Genomic DNA, 23,674 nt, shown 5'->3' on the forward strand with positions numbered 1-23,674 from the left:
AACATTTACAATCTGAGTACAACGTTTCGCCAGTAATTACAACTAGCTTCATCAGGCGACAGCCAGATTGTGGAAAAATCCTCCTGTTTCGTTCCTTAAATCGAGGGGTAGATGTGACGACATCACTTGTGTGCTCTTCTTGCGCGAAGTTGGGGGGAAGGATTAATGAATGCATATAAATGACTATGGGTATATTACCATTGCCATTTCAGTTATTTATATGGTAATCAACGTAAATTATGCATGTGTATTATGCAAGGACATTGTTTTTGTACCTCCTGTCGATTGTGTGTACTAAAATAGCCGTATGGTGACCTGTATAGGCATGCATTTAAACAATGTATTATTATTTGATGATTCGCTTCCAAGCAGCACTATGTCTGTAGCTATTCGAACAGTTGAAATAAAAAAACTGTTTTTCTCAATTTCGATAGATTATCTAATTATTATTGGCCAGTAGTAACTAGTTTCGCACAGAATGCGTGTTCTGCCGACAGTTGTATTTGGGAGTATTTATTATGTATTTGGTGTTCTTTAAGTCTCGTACTGATCATTCGTCCTGTTTGCCCAACATAGCATTTGCCACAAGTGCAATTAATCCGGTACACACCTTCTGTTGATAGCTTCGGTAATACATCTTTTTTTACCAGATATAAATTTCTGTATTTTATGTACCGTGCCAAATCTGACTGGGATGTTTTGTTTTTCCAAACACCTGGCTAGTGTCTCAGTTACTCCTACAATGTACGGTATTTTAATAGTTTTGTTTGGTCAGTTTCACTGCCCTGTTGACAACTCTGGTCACTGCAGATTGGTTGAAGACAGTGATGTGGCCTAGCGGTGGTGCGTTCTCCATTGTTGCAGAGGTGCACGGCTCGAATCCAGCAGCCGCCCTGGTTATTACCGCGGATGTAATTACCATGGTAATATTCGCCGTCTGCTCCACAGTTGAAGGACGTTAAAGACCGTGTGACGCCATTTGCAAGAGTAGGCCATTGTCAGCCAGCGTTCGTGTCCACATTTGCCAAATTCGAAATTCCCCTCAGATTACTAAATTGGGACTATACATTGCAGACATCTCCCATTACCGGCAGACTAATGCCACATGTTACTCTTGCAAATGCGACTAATCCTGGTATCTTGCGTTTCAATCTTGATAAACATAGTAAACTCGAAAGTTGAATTTGGAAGGCAGAGCGAGTATAATTGCAGCAAAACAAATAGATTTGTGCTGCACTGCCCTCTGCTGCTAATAACCTAACTCCGCAACCTATACCACCTGTAACGTGTGGTGGTCGCTAATACAAGCACGGATACAGAATTTAAGTGAATTCGTTGTTTACCTTCTGCGCGGTGTCAAGAGGGATCACGTGCCACGAGGGATACAAATTCTTCAAAGGCATTGATTCCGGGGTTAATGAGCTCGCTCGCGCTGTGTACTCGGCTACCCGAGCGGATTCCTGGCCATGACAACAGTCCCGGTCGTCCCCCGACAGCAAACTGCCCAGAGCGGTCAAGTCTGGTCATGCCACCCCTGCGAGCGACACGGGTGTCGGGATGCCTTCGTTCAGCAGTAGATTGGCAAAGGAGCTCTTTATCAGTATTATTAACGATGATGATTGATAGTCACGCAGCTTTCCATCATCATCATTATATAATTTGTTTCATACTGGATGAAAGGCTAACTATGTTCATGCCCAGGGCATTATGCAACAGCTTCAATCTATCTCGCGAGCAATGTTATTATTATACCGTAACCGCGTAGCGTAATTTATAATTTGTATAACTCTGTTTGGAATTCACAGTTAAATTTCACGTCGTACTTGTTTATAGATACGGGTGTTCGTGGCCGCTGTGCGGAGCCTGCCAAGGGGCTTCGTATGGGTGGTGTTTAATTCGCACCGCAACTTCTCTACACACTAGGAACTCGCTTCGCTCAACTTTTTCGACACCCAGACAACAGTGCGCAAAAGCCATCACATTCTGTTTGTGCGCGCGCGTGCGCTTTGGCGAAGGTGTGGATGGGGGGGGGACACTATATTGGGATCGCAATAATTAAACGAAAAACCCGAATACTACTGGGACCGACGGTGATTAATGAGAAGGTCCACGCTTTGGAATCTGTCAACGCCAATTTCGTGAATAATTGACAAGGTTGCGAGATCATAAAAGGGATCTATCTCACGAGACCCTCGGGGATTTTATTGTGAACATTTCCGAGCGAATAGCTTAGCATCCAATCTCGGCCGGGGACGTGCACGTGCGCATGCCCAACCCTCCTTCCCTTACCCAATAATGTCCCTCTCCACCACTCACCCACCAACCTTTCCACGAGCCAAACCATTGCTCGTAAGACCGATGCCCTGTTACTATACATTGTGCGCAATTGTCCTCACACTGGAATTGCAATCCAGAGGTCGCGTTCGATCTCCTGGTGCGGCAGCTGGAACGATGGCCAAGTTTCTTAAATTCCACCACCCCCGTCACCCCACCTGTGTCCACCCAGCAGTATGGATGGGCACACGACACGCGCTTAGGTAGGTTCGCGCTTGGTAGGGTATATCGTCCTCCCACCTCTTCCAAGACGTCTAGCCAGCGTGGAAGAGCAGGCCAATTCCCTTCTCAAGAGGGGCTTTCTAGAGCGTCCTCCAGTGGAGGTGCTTTCGGCAAGCAGTGGCTTCAAGAAGTAATTGCAGGTCTGCCCTTTTCACACCTTTACGTTGCAACTTAAATATGCCAATTTTTTTGCGGTGCCTTTGTACAGCCTTGCCGTTCACGAAAAAAAAGCAGATCAACCTGACAAATTACGTTTAAATCCACGTTTAAATTAACGTGCCCGCTGCCTTTCTTAACCATACAGTATTAATTTAAGCATCAAAGAACGACACGAATCGTACCTCGCTATAGGGGCCATCCATTTAGTACGTACGCATGGAGGGGGGAGGGGGGGGGTTAACCCAAATGTGTACGCTTGCGTTTGGGGGTCTATTGACAATGTACGTACGCATAGGAAACGGGGGAGGGGGGGGGTGGAGCCTCGATAATTATTATTTGTAAACATTAGCTTTCAAATGAGTTAGATAGTCCGGCGGTGAACTATCTGTTTGCTTAAACACGTTAATATGATTAATCCTTGATCGTTTCTGCGTGGATTAAATATCGGCCGTTCTATAGGATTTGGGGGGGGGGGGGTGCGTCAGGCGTACGTACGCAGGTGGGGGGGGGGGTTAGAAAGTCCGCGTGCGTACAGGGAGGGGTCAAGTTTTGACAGATTTTTGCGTACCCACTAAATGGATGTAGCCTTGACCCGCTTTTCAGACGCTGTTGCATAAGAGCACTGCCACGTGCTCTGTACAGGTTGCTTTCAACATAAGATGATATCTGTCGAGATAATATCCTGCAAGGGTACGTTTTTTCGTCATCTTCTTCTTACAAATGTACCTCGATGTGGCATTTGTTTGCATGATGTCAAAACGAACGACGTGTAACTAATGTACACGACGCGGATGCTTGTGTACGTCTCACGGGAGAGACACGCGCATATCGTTGTTGCCATGTCCTGTATGTACAGCAGACGTAAGGGTTCTACATCTGTTGTTGTTATTCGGCTGCAGGCTAGGGCTGAACGATTTTGGGGAAAATATCTAATTGCGATTTTTCTGACAGATATTGCGATACAAATTTTTTAAGTCAAGCTTCAGTTCAATATTCAATGTATAGTGAGGGAAAAAAGTATTTGATCCCCTGCTGATTTTTTACGTTTGCCCACTGACAAAAAATGATCAGTCTATAATTTTAATGGTAGGTTTATTTGAACAGTGAGAGACAGAATAACAACAACAAAAATCCAGAAAAACGCATGTCAAAAATGTTATAAATTGATTTGCATGTTAATGAGGGAAATAAGTATTGACCCCTCTGAAAAACATGACTTCGTACTTGGTGGCAAAACCCTTGTTGGCAATCACAGAGGTCAGACGTTTCTTGTAGTTATCCATCAGGTTTGCACACATCCCAGGAGGGATTTTGTCCCACTCCGCAGATCTTCTCCAAGTCATTAAGGTTTCGAGGCTGACGTTTGGCAACTCGAACCTTCAGCTCCCTCCACAGATTTTCTATGGGATTAAGGTCTGGAGACTGGCTAGGCCACTCCAGGACCTTAATGTGCTTCTTCTTGAGCCACTCCTTTGTTGCCTTGGCCATGTGTTTGGGGTCATTGTCATGCTGGAATACCCATCCACGACCCATTTTCAATGCCCTGGCTGAGGGAAGGAGGTTCTCACCCAAGATTTGACGGTACATGACCCTGTCCATCGTCCCTTTGATGCGGTGAAGTTGTCCTCTCCCCTTAGCAGAAAAACACCCCTAAAGCATAATGTTTCCACCTCCATGTTTGACGGTGGGGATGGTGTTCTTGGGGTCATAGGCAGCATTCCTCCTCCAAACACGGCGAGTTGAGTTGATGCCAAAGAGCTCCATTTTGGTCTCATCTGACCACAACACTTTCACCCAGTTGTCCTCTGAATCATTCAGATGTTCATTGGCAAACGTCAGACGGGCATATATATGTGCTTTCTTGAGCAGGGGGACCTTGCTGGCGCTGCAGGATTTCAGTCCTTCACGGCGTAGTGTGTTACCAATTGTTTTCTTGGTGACTATGGTCCCAGCTGCCTTGAGATCATTGACAAGATCCTCCCGTGTAGTTCTGGGCTGATTCCTCACCGTTCTCATGATCATTGCAACTCCACGAGGTGAGATCTTGCATGGAGCCTCAGGCCGAGGGACATTGACAGTTATTTTGTGTTTCTTCCATTTGCGAATAATCGCACCAACTGTTGTCACCTTTTCACCAGGCTGCTTGGCAAAGGTCTTGTAGCCCATTCCAGCCTTGTGTAGGTCTACAATCTTGTCCCTGACATCCTTGGAGAGCTCTTTGGTCTTGGCCATGGTGGAGAGTTTGGAATCTGATTGATTGATTGCTTCTGTGGACAGGTGTCTTTTATACAGGTAACAAGCTGAGATTAGGAGCACTCCCTTTAGATTAGGAGCACTCCCTTTAAGAGTGTGCTCCTAATCTCAGCTCGTTACCTGTATAAAAGACACCTGGGAGCCATAAATCTTTCTGATTGAGAGGGGGTCAAATACTTATTTCCCTCATTAACATGCAAATCAATTTATAACATTTTTGACATGCGTTTTTTCTGGATTTTGTTGTTGTTATTCTGTCTCTCACTGTTCAAATAAACCTACCATTAAAATGATAGACTGATCATTTCTTTGTCAGTGGGCAAACGTACAAAATCAGCAGGGGATCAAATACTTTTTTCCCTCACTGTAATAGATGTAAAACATGTGATGGAGCATTATCACATGATACCAAAAAATACGAACTGCTCTATATATTCTAGTGCAAGGATGAGAACTTAAATAGATTAATTGCTCCAACATGTGTTTATTAAAATGTTTTCATTGAAATAGAACAATCAAACATAGAACAATTGTTAAGTTTAATAAATAAAGTTATAATAATAAAAAATACAATTCCAATGAGAAAGTAATAGGACTCTTCAAATCGCAAAAAAAATCGCAGCCTTTGTGATTTGCTAATCGCATTGTTTCAAATTGCGTTTTCGTTTTGGAATCGATTAATCGTTCAGCCCTACTGCAGGCGCATCCCGTGTTCTTCCAGTCTTCGCTGCTCGGTTTGTCTCTCTCTCTGTTGCTCTTATGTTCTCCACCAGCTGTGCCAGCCTGGCAGTCCATCCATCATCGTGCCTAATTTAGCAATGACTCCACACATTGTGTCGCCAAAAACCGAGATGAGGACATCAGGGAGTGAGGGTTTGTGGGTGGGGGTGATGGGGGGGGGTGTCGAGAATGGGTGGCCACGTTTTCGCTTGGGTGTCGGATAAGATTAGCCTGGGGCTAGACATGTGTTCCAGACATTGATATCACGCGTGATTTTGTTTACAATGAGCAGCCTGCAACGGCTCTCATAATCGTTTTTTTAAATCTCAATGTGTGTTTAGAGATTAGATGCAATGATTATGTACCCATGATGTGTTCATCTATGCTTCATGAAGTGGGGTCATAATGCATTTTAATAATAAATATCGTCTGGCATTATTGGTAAATTCATCTTTGTACTGTTACACTTTTCTCCAAAACATTAAAGCTGACAAAACAGTTGTTACCATTTCTTTCACATACTATCAGTACCGCTCGGTACTGACAGCAAATTGTAACAGGACACTTGGATAAAGTTGTTTGCAAAAGAAACCACGCGAAATCGTTTTGTATTTGGGTTGTTAAACGATAACCGGTAACCGTTTTCAGAATAAATGACCACCTTCCGAATGTCCAAACCCGTAAACCGATTCCAGTTGAAATGTTGATTCGTGAATGCGTCGCTCATGGCACGTGTAAACGTGCGCGCTGCACGGCGCCCTAAGCCACCACTTAGTACATTTGCCATCGGTTGCTCAGTTTAAAGGTAAAACTTGCGTAGCCCTGTAATTCCAGGCCACATTGTGTCAATTGCCGCGCCGGGAAATGAAGTCCAATCGGACGACCACTGGATCGGAGAGTCGCGGACACTCCCTTCTTTTCTCAGTTAAAGTGGTAATAAATAAATAAGGTTACGTTCCTTCATTGGTAACTTTTCTCTAACGGGGTTTTTTTTTCACGCGGTTACCGATAATAATAAAAAACCCACTGATGTGAACAACCTTATCGCATGAACATGTATACATAAACATTGGACACACTCAATAAGCACAGCAAAAAAAAACCGACATAACATGTTTTAATTGTGAAAACGTAATGTTTTTTTATTCAACTAGTAGCACAACGTAAAACAGTATAGTCATATATAGTTATGATGTGATACTAATATTCTACAGCCCCTTCAAATCCACTGCTGGATGAAGTGAAATAGGCACACCGTGTCGATCATGCGAATTGTTGGAGGACACCTCAGAGCACTGCTCACAAACGTGCACTTGGAGTATATTTGGTTGCTATACATTTCAACATGATAAGCCACTTCATTGGTCGAAAATTTGTGGCAGGTTGCTTCTGAAACAGATATATAGAGCTTAGTGGGCCTTATCTGGTAAATTAAAAATAGGTAAATAGGTAAGTGTGGGGTAGAGGACAGGACTCTGTTCAGATATCACTCACCGTTGATGTCAGTTAGCCATGCCCAGGCATCAAACTCGGGTCACACCGGGTTTGTAACCAGTGCGTGAACCGCCGCGTCACTGCTGCCATGGTATAGGCACCATTAGAATAGCCGGTTTGTTTAATCACGCCACTTGTAATGGATAAGCTGAAGACTGCTTCTATGCTGCCGAAATTATCGTCTATTGCGCCATTACTCAAACGCCGAACAGCACAAATGTTGTTCTGCAGAGTTGGAAGTGATCGAGAATAGCCGACTCTAAGCCTCTTCATCACCAGGGGGCCTCCTTCACCGCACACAATTACCTGTCCACTGCCAGTTCTGCGCTAGGAGATTTATAAACATCAGGAGGGGAGGTAATGACGAAGATATGAAGATGTACATTAGGGAGTGTTGAAATATCAGTGTTGTGCCATCTATTTTAATTATAACCGTTGCTTTGATGTGACCAGCACAGCGGTGGTTGGAAGGAGGACGTTGTCTTCTCTTTTTAGTGACACCCCGGCCAGCTCTTTTACCACGATCACATCAGCTGGAGAAATATCCCACTAAAAACGGCAGCTGCAACAATATCCTGGGTGATGATGCATCACATCAGGTACGTTCTGGGACGTATGACTCCGCTGACCAGGCCACTCGTTTAGGCATTCGCAGCTGTTCGTCATGGCGATGAACCCTGCATGTCTTCCCTAGGGACACATGTATGGGAAGGTGGGAAATTGCCGTGGGTTGAATTTGATAAAAGGGTGAATCCACATGGCTCGCACAAATGCACTGGCTTGGAGCCCAGTGGGTGCTTAATTTGCCGGGATATGGGTCGGTTAGTGGCAACAGCTGTTGGAGAACAAACGGAGAGTAGACGTTCATATGTTCCGCCGCACTGAAACCGTCCATCAAGAAACCACTCTCGGAAATCGCCCACTCATTGATCATGAACGCTTCGACTGGAATGTATGTGTATGAAGAATCCAGTGATTGACCATTGTGTGTCAATCACGCCGCACGCGCTGAACAGCTCTACGACGGCATGTAGGGAAGAGACATTCTCAGGTTTTCGAATATCGCCTTGTTTTTTTACACAATTGTGTTTCGGTTTAACCGTTTAGAATTTTCCATCAAATTATTTCATGCAGTTTATTTTTGTATATACTGCATCGTGTTACATTACATTGAGCTATAACACGGGATTTGTAATTTTCGAATGTGTACTTTCTTTGTCTGAAAATGTATTTAAGTGTCACATTGAAGAAGTATATTCCATATAGAGATAACATTTTTTTGAACGGATGAATAATTCGTAAATGAGGATAATGAATTGTTTTACCAATGGATGTATAATCACTGTAACCTTCGAAATTGAAACAAATTAAAATGTTACTCCCACAGAATATGTACGTGTGTAAAAAAAAATATACTACAGAATATGTCAATTGGGGTAAATGCACAATATGCTCATGCCGGAGGGGTATGAAGGTCGTGACACCCTTTGGATGATGTCACGACATTCGCGGGATGCGTGTGGGTTTGGGGAGCTTGGCTATTTTCGTCCGAAGGCCAGCCACTGGATGGCAGTGTTGACTTCCTCTGTGTGACAAACGACTCCCATGTAATGACGCTTTTGTCTGGAGGAAATAGCAAATCACACGTACGCGCATTATTCATCGCCGCAGCAACAGCAGCAGCAGTAATGGCAACGCACGCCCCTTCAGGGTTAAAAATATCTCAGCTCTCACACTCATTGTTGCAAACCGCATGACAGGCACATCGCCGTAAAGTATATTTTCAGTGTGCCGAAAATATAAAAAGCCAAAGTGTTCCCTGTGCTTGAATAAATATTTTGTCCTCTCGTTTTCTTGCTGGATCGAGTTCACGATTCAACGCTTGCAATTTTACATCTCAAGCATCCGTAGCGGGTGGTTACCCGGTGTTCATAATGGTGTGCCTTTAACGCAAACCTTTATTTATTTAAAGGTGAAAATGAGAATACAACAAACGCATTATAAACAAAACAACAGTGAGTCTCTCTAATAGTTTTAAAGTATACGGGTTCATTGAAACATCACTTGATACATCCCATTACTGTGCACTACGAGGAGATAAGGATGGTGTGTTGAACTTCTTTCACACCGTACGTAGTCGACCTCGCTAGTCGGAGGTGTGGAAAGGAGTGGGGGCGGTTATTGTTCCTAGGATGCATGGGGAGCAGTGCTGAATTAAGCTATCGCGGGGCCTGTAGCATATGTTATAAAGGGGCCCTAAATATAAAAACACATCAATATGAAAACACTACTTTTTAACTTGCATAGTAAAGTAATCGTATTTTTTTCATTTGCTATAGAGCCAGATAATACGACAAATCGCTAATCTTAAACACTCAGTAGTTCATAAAAGTTGAAAGCAGTATAGTACTAAAGGAATAGAGCAAATGCAGAATCACTGAACCGGAATTGATAGCTTGAAAACATTTAGCGAGGAGCCCTTGAAAGTGCGGGGCCGGTAGCATATGTAGCTGCTTGTGCTACTCGGATAATCCGGCACTGATGGGGAGGGATATCATACTCCATTTCCAGTTACGAATGTTGTGTAAGTTAAAAAGTTGGGTTTGGGTGGCTGGAGGCAGAATGGATTACTGCAGATATAGAGGATTGAAATATTGAATCGGCTTATGCCCAGCAGGAAAGGAGTGACAACAAAACATTTCACAGTCGCTCAGACACCTGATGTCATTTATTTGATAATTTATTCAGAAAACCCTCATTGAGTATACAGCAATAAAATGTTTCTCCAATTTTGCTTTTCATAACCTTATAATTAAAAAAAACTACACAGGGAAAATAAAACCATAATGACAGGTTGCTGAAATTCGGAACTGGTAATCGGTTCTGAAAACAGTTATAACCCTGTAAAAATAATTGGCTCAGGAATGATAGCGTTCCACGCGAAATGACATCTCCTGTGACCGTTATGCAGTAATTTTGTATAATTATAGTACCTTTCTATCTGCCGAAAAATGGATGTTGAAGATTTTAAGAGATCACTCTCGAGTAGGGAAATGTGTAGGATCCATCAAAGTCAAACTATCAAGATATTAAAGTCCACTGAGACGGCCAGACACATCGTGAAAGAGAAAGGGAAATCTCATCAGAAGAAAGGTTATGAACATATGTAGTAGTCGTAGAAGCAGACGGAGTCGTAGTAGGAATTAAACACTTTTATTTATATCCTTAACAACGATTCCCTAGGTCCTTAACACGAAGGGGTAACGGCCCCTTATACCCACACCTAGGGAGGTACAGCCTCCGGGCTAGCTTACTCTAGCGTTGGGTCGAACCACTACTCTAGCCCTCCGGCTAGCTGGACCCAGGGGAGGCTGACCCACTGCCGGCACCGGTGGGTCTTTGACCACTGGCCCGTCCAGACTCGGCCATGAGAAGGACGTCGGGCTGAGGGAACTTCAGGGCCCTAGCCTCCTGACCACTGGCACCACACTGAGCCCCGGCCCTCAGAAGGACGTCGGGGCTTGGGGTCCAGGATCTCCTCTTCAGGCGGCTCCACGGCTTCGGCTTGAGACCAACTCCTCGCTGCTCTCAGGAGCCCGCCTTTTATACCATTTCCCACCGAGGGGCGGGGGTACCGAGGGATCACAGATCCCTCGCAGGCCCCTCCCCTCAGGAGAGGTGCTGGTCACAGGGAGCCCAACAATCTGTGCTTGTTCGACCCCACTTTCTGTCTAGGACCAGGGTTCTGGGGGATCCCACACACACACACACACTTCACAGCTTCTACCCCTCAGGCGGGGTCTCCATCAGGGTTATGAATGACCCCGCTCTGGTAGTTACTGTGTAGCGTGTGCGTGTTTACAGAGTGACCACCACACATGGAAGCACCAGAGCAGGAACCGGGAGGCAAGCCGAGAGAGAGGTGGCTCCAAGTGGTGAACCAGGATGGAAAAGAATGCGGAGTGGACATGGAGTTCAAGACCTAGGCCAGCTATGTATGGTGAAAGAGTATCAGAAAGGTAGAGCCTACATCAATAAGGTACTAGCCAGTTATTAAGAGTTGCCCATTGTATGTTTCCTGTTTAACTATTGCAGTTATTTTGTATACAGTATGTATATAATTGTATTCATAAACTGTGTGGCTTCACAACTGTTTACCTTCGCTGTAAATGTGTCTTGAGACGCGTATACATTTAGGTGCTACATCAATTACAATTGTCGTTCACATTGGATATCTGGCTTCAGCGATGAATCTTCCAGGATGATCTCACACAAGTCGAGACACGGTAATATGGCGTACGTGAGTGATCCTGGGAGTGCCACTCACTGCCCCTACAGTCTGTTAAGGCTATAGGGGCGTCTTTGTGCCCCTCAACTATTCACACCAACACGCGTGAGGGCGAATTCAGAACAATTGACACCGGCTGCACGTGATGGCAAGCACTTCCAGGCGGTTAGATTCTCGACCGCTTATACCTACGGACGGCTCACAGACATAGACTCTGATTTGAGCAAGCTCGTTAAATAACGGCGCCAATTTGTGGTTCGTGCAGGTGTAGTGGAATAAAGAGGCGCATGGGTGGTAATTGGTGAGTTTGCGCGGGAGCAGGGCAGTAGGGGGTCATATTGGGACGATGAGGTACCGATTGTGCCAATTAAGCTGGGGGGAGCCAGGGACGGCTGTGATTGGCTGGTGTGGTTGTCAGTGCTGGAGTGTGATTGGCTGGTGTTGTTGTCAGTGCTGGAGTGGCGTCTTGAAGTCTGGCGAGGTGACAGGCGCACGGGCACGCGGAGTGCCGTTGGGACTGCGGGTTAATTAATTGGGGTGTAATGAGAGCTGGGACAAATTGGGGAGACGCGAGAAGAAACGGGGAGTTGGAGTCGGGGGGGCTGGACGAGGCAAGACGTGGAGCAGCTGAAGAGAGAAGCAGCTAGCAGTGGAGAGAGCATAGTGATAGCGAAGAGCGGAAGACAGAGACGAAGCAGTCAGCAGTGGAGAGAGCATAGTGATAGCGAAGAGCGGAAGACAGAGACGAAGCAGTCAGCAGTGGAGAGAGCACAGTGATAGCGAAGAGCAGAGACGAAGCAGCCAGCAGTAGAGAGAGCACGGTGATAGCGGAGAGCGGGGAGTAGGGACGAAGCAGTTAGCAGTGGAGAGAGCACAGTGGTAGCGGAGAGCAGAGACGAAGCAGTTAGCAGTGGAGAGAGCACAGTGATAGCGGAGAGCAGAGATAAGCAGCCAGCAGTGGGGGAAGCACAGTGACATCGGAGCTGACGGAGAAGCGGAGATTGGAGAGACAAAGGTGGCGAGCGAGTCGAGTGAAGCACGGCGAGCGAGCTGTGGCAACAAGGGAACTGTGGAGCATTGAGGACATGTGGAGAACTGTAAATAAAGTGGTGTTGGAAGAAAGACAAAAGTTGTCCGAGTGAAATCAACCACTACACAGGTAATCTCTACTTTAAAGCGAGTGGACATAAGCAGTGGCGTAGTTGACATGGTCCCTGGTGTAAGGAGTAAAATACCCTCTGCATCGCCTGCCAGCTGGGCCCCACCGGCCTATAGGCCCTGGTGCAGTTGAATCGCGTGCATACTAGACACCAATGCCACTGTACTTGATAAATATACATCAAGAGAAAGAATGATCGACGAGAGAAAAGACCCGTGACGGAATGGCAGGCAAAGGAGAGAGCGCACCCAAGAAGGTGATCACTGCACAGAAGAGTGATGAGATCAGGTCATGTGCAGGGGTGAGATGGAAGGATTGCGTCATCGCAGGACCTTAAGGTCTGGTGCCGAACGGGGTGATGATCTTCAACCAGCATTGGATCGACCATGGCTCATGGGGTTAATATCAGCTGGGTTTATCTGGGTCGACGACCCAGGGAATATGTCCACACCTGGCACATCCACTCGCAACATACCTCTCCCTATGGTTATGTGTGTGGCTATTAATCAGGTGTCTATTCCAGTCTACCAGTGACCCGTTACATAATCGGTGAATAAATTAAGCGCCGATGATAATGATTATGTATGGCCGAGCACAATGAAGGTCGCACGCAAAAAAGGCATGGACATGAACGGTGCACCGAGTACACATTGAACATGCCACGCCACGTGTTCTCACGGGCACGAGTCACGGCGCGGTTCCAAGCGGGAGAGTTGTTCGGCGGAGCGCTTAATGTCGCTCCCAGAGACTTTACATGAAAGGCACAGGCGGCTGTCACTTGACTTTCTCGAAAGTGCATTTCAAAGGAGTGAGCAACTGCAGCCTCTGCAGAGGACATCGACTCCTCGTCTGTGTAGGACGACCAATCAAGCCGCGTATAGGTCATGCAGCTCAAATGAAACTACAGTAATGTAAACAGTTTATATTTTTAATTCCGATTTACTTTTACCATGACCAATATTTATTTTACATATTGAACAACCGTGCATTGCCATGAGAATATATATACTGTGGTTGTCTGCTGTTTTCACTTGCGTTTGATTAAAAATTTATCTGGCGCTATTTAATTGTACATTTATATCCTTAGGGGGGTTTAACAGCGGAGCGAGCAGTGATTATCACACTGCGCTGAACCTAGTAGCCTGAGTTTGATTTCCAACCACGGCGAATGCCAGCGGTGATTGATATCTGAACCGCTCCACTCCCCTCATTCAAGCCTTTACCAACCCGCACTGACCAGCGTAGTGAAGTATGGTCAAATAACCACCGATATACCTTCACATGGCGGGCAGATGCCTTAATCCAACAGTAGGAATGACAATGGCATGCAAATAATGCTTGTGAATGCTGGTAGATATTGTGGAAGAACATCGGATATTAGAGATTTTGCCAAAAAAGAGGTAGCAGGACTTTGGTGGAACGTGTGTGCAGGGATGGGGGCGGAGCAATTACACAGACTGTCACTGGAGTGAACTCCAAGAGTCTGGCGACCAAGGGGAGAGGCTTAAGACCAGGTGGTGTGATGCTCTTTGGGCAGATCTCGGGGGTTGCTGTGTCTCTATTGTGCAGCAGCTGCGGGATCTGGCAACGGAGTAGACAATTTTGGCAATGCGGTGTGGGGGCATCCAATGGCGGAGCAAGGATTTCCAGGTAGGAGGGGGCAATCTCCCCAGCAATGAAAAATTATAGGAGTTGTTAGTATGTAAGGACTTGTCCCTTGCTTTTCATTCGACACGTGCGGGGCGATGGCGCAGCCATCGATCGAGGGTCGAATTTGAACCGTGTGTGATCGGCATCGCGTTCGCTGAAGGTATGATGCCTTCAGAGAAGTCGTGTACTGTAAATGCAACTGCACATAATTATGTGAGTCACTTAAAACTGCTTTTCCGTTACTTATTGCCAATTATGGACTCAGACTATTGTTCTATCATCTCACAGAGTCTCTGGCACGTAATAATATTCTACACAGTGGCAGTGGGGGTTACAAAATGCCGATTTATTACGAACAAACCCCAATGATCCGATCGAAATTAGGGATTTCGTTCGTATCATTTGGGGGGCACGTGCCACCCCACGATCACTCCTCCTCGATCTTGAGAAACTCACAATACAGCGCCCTAATATCGTTTTTTTGTTAGATCGCGTTAATGTTGCATTAAACACGCCACCACCCGACAGCCAATTTGTAAGGTTTGTCACATAAACTCAACATGCCAATTCGTTACTAGTACAGCACACCGGTGTGTTGGAAAGCAAATCCACAACATTTATCATCTGAGTACGACGTTTCACCAGTAATTACAACTAGCATCATCAGAAGAATTCGTTCTGCCGTGTTTCAAATCTGATTTGTGCTCGCGAATTCGGTCAGAGACATGTCGTTTCGTCTCCCCGATATAGCAGTCACCACAGGTGCAGCTCAATTTGTAAACTCCGGGGTACTGTAAGTCAGGAATAACATCCTTCACGGAAGGGATCAGGTCACGGATTTTGTGTACTGTATTGAACCGGACCAGTATCTTGTGTTTGTTTAGAATTTTGGAGATCTTTTTAGTAACGCCTGCTATATATGGCAGTGTGATGGTTTTGATCGGAGTATCAAGTGGTTGTTTTGTATGGAGGGAGAAACAGCTTGGCGGATGGTACGGTCAGAGTATCCATTCCTTTTGAGGGCCAGATGCACATGTTTTAATTCACTGGTCAAGTGGTGTTGGTCCGAAATGCAATGAGCCCTGTGGTATAACGTTTTGATGAGGGAATTATTTTGCATCGGGTGGTGGTGGGAATCAGGTTTCAAGTAGGAATCTGTGTGGGTGGGTTTCCTGTAGACAGAATGTCCCAATGAGCCATCAGGTCTCCTCTCAAACAGAACATCCAAGAATGCAAGCTTGCCATCTTTCTCCATTTCCATGGTGAATTTGATGGCGGGGTGTCTGGAATTAATGTGGTCTAGGAAAAGGTTCAAAGCCGGGAGGCCATGTGGCCAAATGACGAAAGTGTCGTCTACATATCTCTTCCACAGGGAAGGTCTGAGGGTGGAAGTCTGGATGGCGTCTGATTCAAATTTCTCCATGAAAATATTGGCTATCACCGGTGACAATCGGGATCCCATGGGGGTACCCTCATTTTGTTTGTAGAAGGAACCATTCCAAGTAAAGTAGGTGTTGGTGAGGCAGTGTCTCACCAGCAGTGTCTCACCAGCGCAGGTGTATCGGGGTCTAGTCCATGTTGGACCAAATTTTCAATTATTTCAATGGTATCAGGTACTGGGACCTTGGTGAACAAAGAGACCACATCGAAGCTGACAAGGATATCGTCAGGGGACAGTACAACGTCTTTGACCATAGAGACCAATTGGGCTAAGTTAAGTGCTGCTGACGCGGTCTTGCCAGTGAAAGGCAGCTAGGTGTCTGACAGAAAACGAATTCTTCTGCCGTAGCTGATCACTGTTACAACGCTGTGGGTGATCACGATATAATTTTCTCCGATACCAAGGTTCTTTGCAAACCCACGGGTTTTTATCAGAGATTTGTTCACGAGGCAATTCAGATTTACAAACACAGACACAATTTCAACCGAGAAGATGGTTTCAAATTAAGCAACCATTGGAAAGATGTTCTAAATCGAACCAAACATTAAACTAATTTTCAATGGTACAGTATATTATTCATAATAAGTAGTGAATTATTTGTCTTTTGTCAACGTGACACTTTTTTGCTGATTGGCCGTGTCGGGTGGTGGAGGGTTACGACACATTTATAAATAAACGCGATCTAACCCAAAAACCTTTATTATGAATAATATTGGTAGCGAAAGCCTACATGTTAAACTGGTACAGTATATTTTTTCAAGTAGTGGAATCCCAAACTTTCGCAGCTGCTTAAATTCCCTTTTCACACCATCAATATGTAAACTCCCCCTCCCCCCCTCGCCGGTCTGCATATGTTCACCCCCTCTCATCCGTTCACCATGCTAAGTCCGCCAATTGAATGCAAATTTTTATGCTAATTCCTTTGTCAAGGCACCTTAATTCCTCTCACACAAGCTTAGAGGTCGCGGTCTGAGCTTGGCTGTGTTCACTCCAGCGCTGTCCTCGAGACAGTCTGGTCCCTTCACCTGATGAAGGCCACTTGTGTTGTGGCCGAAACGTCGTGATTTTTGTTGTTTTATTTTTTACCTACGTGACTTTATCGAATAGAACCAAAGAGTATGGATCCTTGCAGTCACGAAAGCTTCAAATCTAGAATTGTTATCTCCACATGACAACCAGTGCCACTATTGGAGCGGCTCGGCTGTGATGCGGGTTTGACTACCTCCGATGCACATTTCTCTCTCCCCATATTTTCCGGTGAGTGGCTCAGCAGGCTCAGGCTCTGCGCGGTCCCGCAATTTTTTTTTCAAATCGCATTTTTTCCACATCCTTAATTCACTCCGCCGCGCGCACTTGCACGCCGGCTCAACCGCGCGGCTCCATGCGGGCTGCGATGAGTAAATCACTCCGCCGAACGGTGATCGGGACCCCCCCACCTCACCATCACCCCCCCCCCCCCCGCATAAAAATGACAGCCTGCGACACGCTCGATTTCATAATCGACGGCAGCCAACTGCAACATGATCCTAGCCCTACATCTTATCCAACGATCGCATCCTCGTCCCATTTATAGGAATGCTTTTTAATCCATGACTCTAAACATACATTGCAGCTAGTTTAACACGTAGGCTTTCGCGACCAATATTATTCGTAAAAAAGTTTTTTTGTTGGGTTAGATCGCGTAAGTATGAACGTGTCGAAACCCTCCACCATCCGACACTGCCAGTAAGGTTTGTCACGTAAACAACGCGCCAATTAGTTACGACTTTGGTGTGTTGGAGAGTAAATCCACAACATTTACAAATTGAATATGCCGTTTTGCTGGTAATTACATCTAGCATCATCGGGTGATTTCCCAGAATAGTGAAGCCATCCACCTGCTTCTGGTCTTAAATGGAGCAAGATGACGTCATCACTGCACCCATCAGGTGCAGAGATCAGAGGCGGAGGAGGGGGGGGCTATTGTAATTATATGATATATTCGTAATCAGTTAATTATCATGCGTTTCCTCTATAAGGAATTGTTGTTGTAAGATGTATTACTTAATAATACGCTTCCAGGCCGCACTAAGCCTGTAGCTGTCAGAGAGGTTAAAATAATTTGTATTTCTCTCAATTTCAATGGATTCTCGAATTAGTCTCGGGCAGTAATTATTAGCTTTACACAACACTTCAGCGTTATCAAAATCAATTGAGTGTCCTTGTTGGCAAGCATGTTCTGCAACTGCAAGACAGTTGTGTTTGAGAGCATTTAATATTTATTTGGTGTTCTTTTAGTCTTCCGCTGTTGTGTCCCATCTGTCCAATATAGCATCTGCCACATAAGCAATTTATCCGATACACACCTTCTGTTGATAACTTAGGCAATTCATCCTTATTACAAAATACTAGTTTTTCAATTTTTTGTACCGTGCCAGTGGTAGGAAGCAACGATGTCTAACTGATGATTCCGAACAAGGTTGCAACCAGTACACTATACCAATGTGACCACAATTTAGAATCGTGTTAGTTGGTTGTCTAAAACACGGCTGTGTGAATGTATACATGCAGCTTGGTGATGTCATGTGATATGCAAGGTATGATGGGACCGGACCAAGCTTATGGTGACGACAGTATCTTTTGCTTTCTAGAAATCACCTTTAGTGTATTTTATTACTGTTGTGTAATCATCTGCCCATTTCCAAAACTGGGTGCCGTGATTGTGTATCAATATTCAGGCTTAATTCACAGAAAGCCACCACTCGTAAATATGAACAACAATGTCCTTTTTCTCATCTAAGAAAGCCATGATGAGTCTCAATACTACTTTTTTTATGGAGGGTCCTGCTCATCCCGTGCCCTGCCCCCGCAAACTCCGCCCATGCTGCTGGACACCTTAAAATAACGGTGTAGAAATCAACAAACATGAAGTTCGTATCTCCAGGCGCGTGTCAACAACTTCTGAATTGCATTTACAAATTGTGAGTGGCAAGTAGCTACGGGACCAAAACTATATCATCACATTGCCTTTTCAGAAAAGTCATTGGGGCTTGGGCAGAACACGACGCTGCATGGGGTGATGATGATGATGTCCGGTGATTGTGGCTGAATGACAACGTGGCAGCTAAAAGAAGGCGCACACTGGCGGAGGACATCGACCATGGAGATGGAGGGGTGAAATCAACTCAAGTGCAGCAGTGTTTAGTTTGTTGTCCTTGCCCCGCACCTCCGATTAGCACGGTTGCGTACGTACGGTGCAAAGGAAGTTCTACGTACTCTCTGTACATACAGCGGTGACAATAAATATCCACCGCTAGAGTTGTTGGCACTGGAGGAGGGGGTGGGGATGTGAAACTCACTCGCCCCCTAGCATAGCAGTCGAGCCCCCATGCATAATAGGACCTTTTGTTTTACCAGGATCAAAATATTAAACATAAGAATATGTTTTACCTTTTCTGGCAATAAAACAGGTGTTAAGATGTTCAGTCACCTAATAGATACCCTTTTGCACGGAAACAAGTTTGCATTAACCACACGTACTTGCGGTGAACATGCAAACAAACATGCTCTGACAATATACGCATTGTTCTTGAAAGTGATTGGTCTACACCAGAGACAGCCTTCTTTATGGCCTTGTCTCACCAGTGTCAGACCAGAAAACGTCACAAGGCGAACAGCACAAAGACAATGCAGAACACTTATAGCTCGGGGCGAGCAGCTACATCATGGGATACCTTTTTTTGCCAGTATCAAAGTATGAAAATTGGGAGCACCTCTCGCAATCGCGAGTCTATTGCACCGCACATCAGATGCGTTCCGCGTCTCGTCGCCCACGATAACTCTTCCTCCCTGAACCTGGGAGAAAGGCGCATGACCGCGCGCTTAAATAATAACCCGGCGTAATCAGGTTGCCCTTCATTCACATTATCGCAGCACAACTCCACCCCATCAACTCTCCCCCCCCCCTGTACATTTCCGACCGCAGCGAATTGCTTTCTGGTGCGGTAAGTGGTTTCTTAATTACAGAGCAGGACCGATGCTGTGTGCGCGACGTTGCCATGAATTCCCCAACGCGCGTTGCCTCTCGGCGTGGGCTAGAGCCGCTGTTTCACGAATGGCCATAATCGAGATGTAATCACGGCTCTCCCGAGGCCGCAGTGACGCCAAGTGTTGTTGCATGCGCCGTACCATGCAGGTGAGCAGCATACTTCATCTTCTTCGTTCGTATGATGGGGATGGAGATTCGCAACGTTCATTTCCCTCGTGTCGAGGTTGGTGTGTAAGCCAGTGTGAGTCGGCTTCAGGAGCAGCCTGGTAGACTTATCTCAAATGCTGCCACGGTGGAATGATGGAAGAAGCGGACAGCGGTGTTAGGTTGTGGTCATTGATTTGAGATCTGCGACGGCAGTCGCACTCTGGCATTTGTAATTTATAAGCGGCTGCAAAAAGGCAGAGGTGCTGAAGACAACACGAGACATTCGCTAACAAGGCCCGTCTCAAATGAGCAACTTGAATTGTGACTCACGCTCACCCAAATTGACGCATTAAATTACGCGCGCGCGCGTGTGTGTGTGTACGTTGCATTGTGAAACAATTTAAATGCATCCGCACTGCAGCACCGCAATTGTCACAAAGCAAATTGCACGTCTTTTAATAGAAAGCGATTGTGGTATTGCATCGCGCCCCAAGGAAACCTTCTCTTGTCACCACTCATTACGTGTCAAATGTGAACACTCACCCTGTAGGGTCATCTGTAGATTTCTATATTTAAGTAAAAAAAGACGTGGAATTACGAGATGCACGCTTTGACAGGAGGGTTGCCGTCATTCCAGGGCTAAATTAATTTACGACGAGGGCATTTGGAGCAAAATGGGATATCTGCCCATTAACTAAATCTCCAGAGGGGGCAGCGGAAAATATGTTGTCTTTTTATTGAGAGGCGTATATGACTGTTTATTGATGTTATTATTTTAATATGAATGTTGTGAAATATGCTCTCGTCATGAAATGCTGTTGTATTTTTTATTTTAATCCTCAAAATTTTCCCATGTGACACAGATCCAACCCTCCACTATCGCGCTTGTACTGAATAAAACAAGCAGACAATGCACCGCCTTCACTTATATCCACGTAAAATACGTGACAATTACATTTTATATTGCTACACATCCCATCAGCCACCACGTGGGGTTCTGGGAGCGCATCATTTGGTTAAACATAAGCAATACTCTCACTGCAGTACTAACCTCGCACCGCCTCCACCATAACTTGTTATTTGCATACTCTTTGGGTCTTTCGGTAAAGTCACGTAGATAGAAAAATAATAATTTTAAAAATCACGACGTTTCGATCGCAACACAAGCAATTGTCCTCAGGTGAAAAAATATAGCAAGAGAGCTGCTGAAGCAGCAGGGTGTTATATAGGCCTGAGATGGGTGCAGCCCAGGGGTAAGTGGTCGGGGTTATTTGCATTGAAGGACTTCCCAGCACTGAAGGTTGTGGACGTTGTGTGTGTCTGTATTCCTGGAATTAGGACCCGGTGCGAGGTGTAAACATCTTTTCTGGGGAGACAAAGGCGGTCGGGCGTGGTGCTGGCCAATCACCCACCGGTGACGATTATATAAACCGGTCCTGGGCCTCCCCTAGGTCGACTCTGCCTCAAATGTGTCACTGGTGGGACGTGTAAATATCGCCACTGGGGAGACGGTGGCCGGGTGTGGTGCTGGCCACCCACCCCCTCGTGTGTACCGTGCCGGCCTTCGTAGGTGCCATTCCCTAACAGCACTTGCCCTAACAGTCGGGTAAAGCTATACGGCGGATCTTTGTCTTTGTATTGTCAAAGGCGTGATCGTGAGGGTGTGGGGGAGGGGGTCTCTTCTGCACTGGTGTCCAAGAGGCAAAGATCCTTAAAGCTGGCCCTGCTCCGACCGTTGCACTTGTGTTTGTCACTAGAAGTATTTTATTGGAGAAAGGCCCAGGGGAAGGAAGGTGCAGCGTAGGGGCCAGGCGGAGTTGGGCGGCGGGGCCAGAGGTGGGGGGGGAAAGCTCAATGGAGAAACATCAACAAGCGAGTTAGGGTAACACACAGGGTGCGAAACTTATAAGTGGGAGAGACAGGGTGGAGGGTGATGCTTTGAGGAGTGTTGTGGGGGAAGGCAAATTAGGGTGTGAGGGTGTGGCGTGTGTAGGGGGGAGCGGTAGTGTGGTGGTTAGTGCACTGCGCTACGAACCCGGTTTACCCGAGTTTGATTCCCGCTCACGACCACCACCAGTGACGATTATCTGAACCAGTCATGGGCTTCCCCTAGGTCGACTCAGCCACAAATGAGTAGCTGGTGCGTTGTGTAAATATCACCACTAGGAAGACAAAAGCGGCCAGGCGTAGTGCTGCCCCCCCCCCCTCCCCTCCCCGTGTACCGTGTCAGCCTTCATAGGTACTCTTCGCTAGCAGCACTTGCCCCAAGAATAATGTTAAGGTTATACGGGGGTGGGGGGTCTTTGTGTGTGTGATGTGGAGCTTGAGCCACTCGTGCCCTTTGTCTACAGCACGTGTGCCTTCGTGCTTTCGGTGGCATGATTGGAGAGTCATCAGTTGGGATTGCTAATGCATCACTTTAACTGCATGCGGCGGGTCCACGTGCTAAACCAATTTGACAAGATAATTTTTTTAACCTTTAACACATTTTTCTTCAAAAACCATAAACACGGCATACATATCAGCAATTGCCACCCTTTCCCCACCCATAAATAAAATCGCAGCTGTGCAATGTGATTCATTGCTCAATACGAACATCCGTGGTCACACTGATCTTCGCCTCGTAGAAATTAACATGTGTAGTGTCGACGCATCTAGGAGGCACCTTCTTTATTAACAACTTCCACGGTCTCGTCCACACACTCTCCACAGTAGCTCAGGCTAGTTTGTACACAACGCTCGCCGTCTAACACCGACGGCCCTGACTGAGATAGCCGACTACTATCTTGTAGTGCAATATCTAGCGGAGACGTTTAGCGACTAGGCCTCGGCAAGGTAAGGTAAAAACAACGAGCTTACCTTTACCCTACCTTTTACCTTACCACCATACAATCACTCTACCCTTGCCTTTTACCCTTTAGCAAGGTAAGGTAAAAGGTCAAAAGCAACGAGCCTACTTTTACCCTACCTTTACCCATTCCCCAAACAAATTACCCGATTACAGGGTAATTACTGGGGTACTACACATGAAAAAGGTTTATAACAGGTAAATACTAGGTAGAGCGCTTTATTCATTCATTCATCTATATATAAAAGCGAAATTTTTGATTATGTGTGTCTGTTCAAAATGTTTAGCGTACTTCCCGACATGCAACAAACTTGAAGTTTGCCATGTGGGTACTTTCCAGACTGTACACCATGCAAAAATTATAAAAATACACTTTTGTATTTTTTTTGGGGAGGCGGGGGCAATTATGTATATATTTTGCACGGCAAGTGAGCTGTGACGTTGCATCTGTCATGTGTACTCTTTGGTTCTATTCTGTAAAGTCACGTAGGTAAAAAATAAAACAACAAAAAATCACGACGTTTCGGCCACAACACAAGCGACCTCCATCAGGTGAAGGGACGAGACTGTCTGGAGGACAGCGCTGGAGCGAACAAAGCCACGCTCAGATCGCGACCTTTAAGCTGTGTGAGAAGAAACAAAGCGCCTTGACAAAGGAATTAGCATAGAATTTAGCATTGAAATAGCTGAGTGATTAGCTTGTGACTGGTCACAGAAATGGCTATGTTAAAGTCAAAGCATACACATCCACAGAGGCACCCCTTGACAAAGGAATTAGCATAGAATTTAGCATTGAAATAGCTGAGTGATTAGCTTGTGACTGGTCACAGAAATAGCTATGTTAAGGGTCAGAGCATACACATTCACAGAGGCACCTAGTACAAATCAAACAGGAGAATTTAGCATTGAAATAACTAGGAGAATTTAGCATT

The 23,674-nt window shown here is 45.7% G+C and overlaps 1 long non-coding RNA gene across 1 annotated transcript in view; it reads left to right on the plus strand.

Annotated features, from left to right (window-relative positions):
* Nucleotides 1-21,699, plus strand: part of LOC116940975 (uncharacterized) — a 34,192-nt gene extending 12,493 nt beyond the window's left edge. Inside the window, exons 2-3 of the long non-coding RNA XR_004402626.2 lie at nucleotides 7,678-7,781; nucleotides 11,047-21,699. This is a non-coding gene — a long non-coding RNA (uncharacterized LOC116940975). The remainder of the gene's footprint in view (nucleotides 1-7,677; nucleotides 7,782-11,046) is intronic.
* The last annotated feature ends 1,975 nt before the right edge of the window (nucleotides 21,700-23,674 follow it).

The sequence above is a fragment of the Petromyzon marinus genome, chromosome 10 (assembly GCF_048934315.1).
Source record: "Petromyzon marinus isolate PM22_M1 ecotype Great Lakes invasive population chromosome 10, UKy_Petmar_22M1.pri1.0, whole genome shotgun sequence".
In the NCBI taxonomy this organism is placed as follows: domain Eukaryota; kingdom Metazoa; phylum Chordata; class Hyperoartia; order Petromyzontiformes; family Petromyzontidae; genus Petromyzon; species Petromyzon marinus.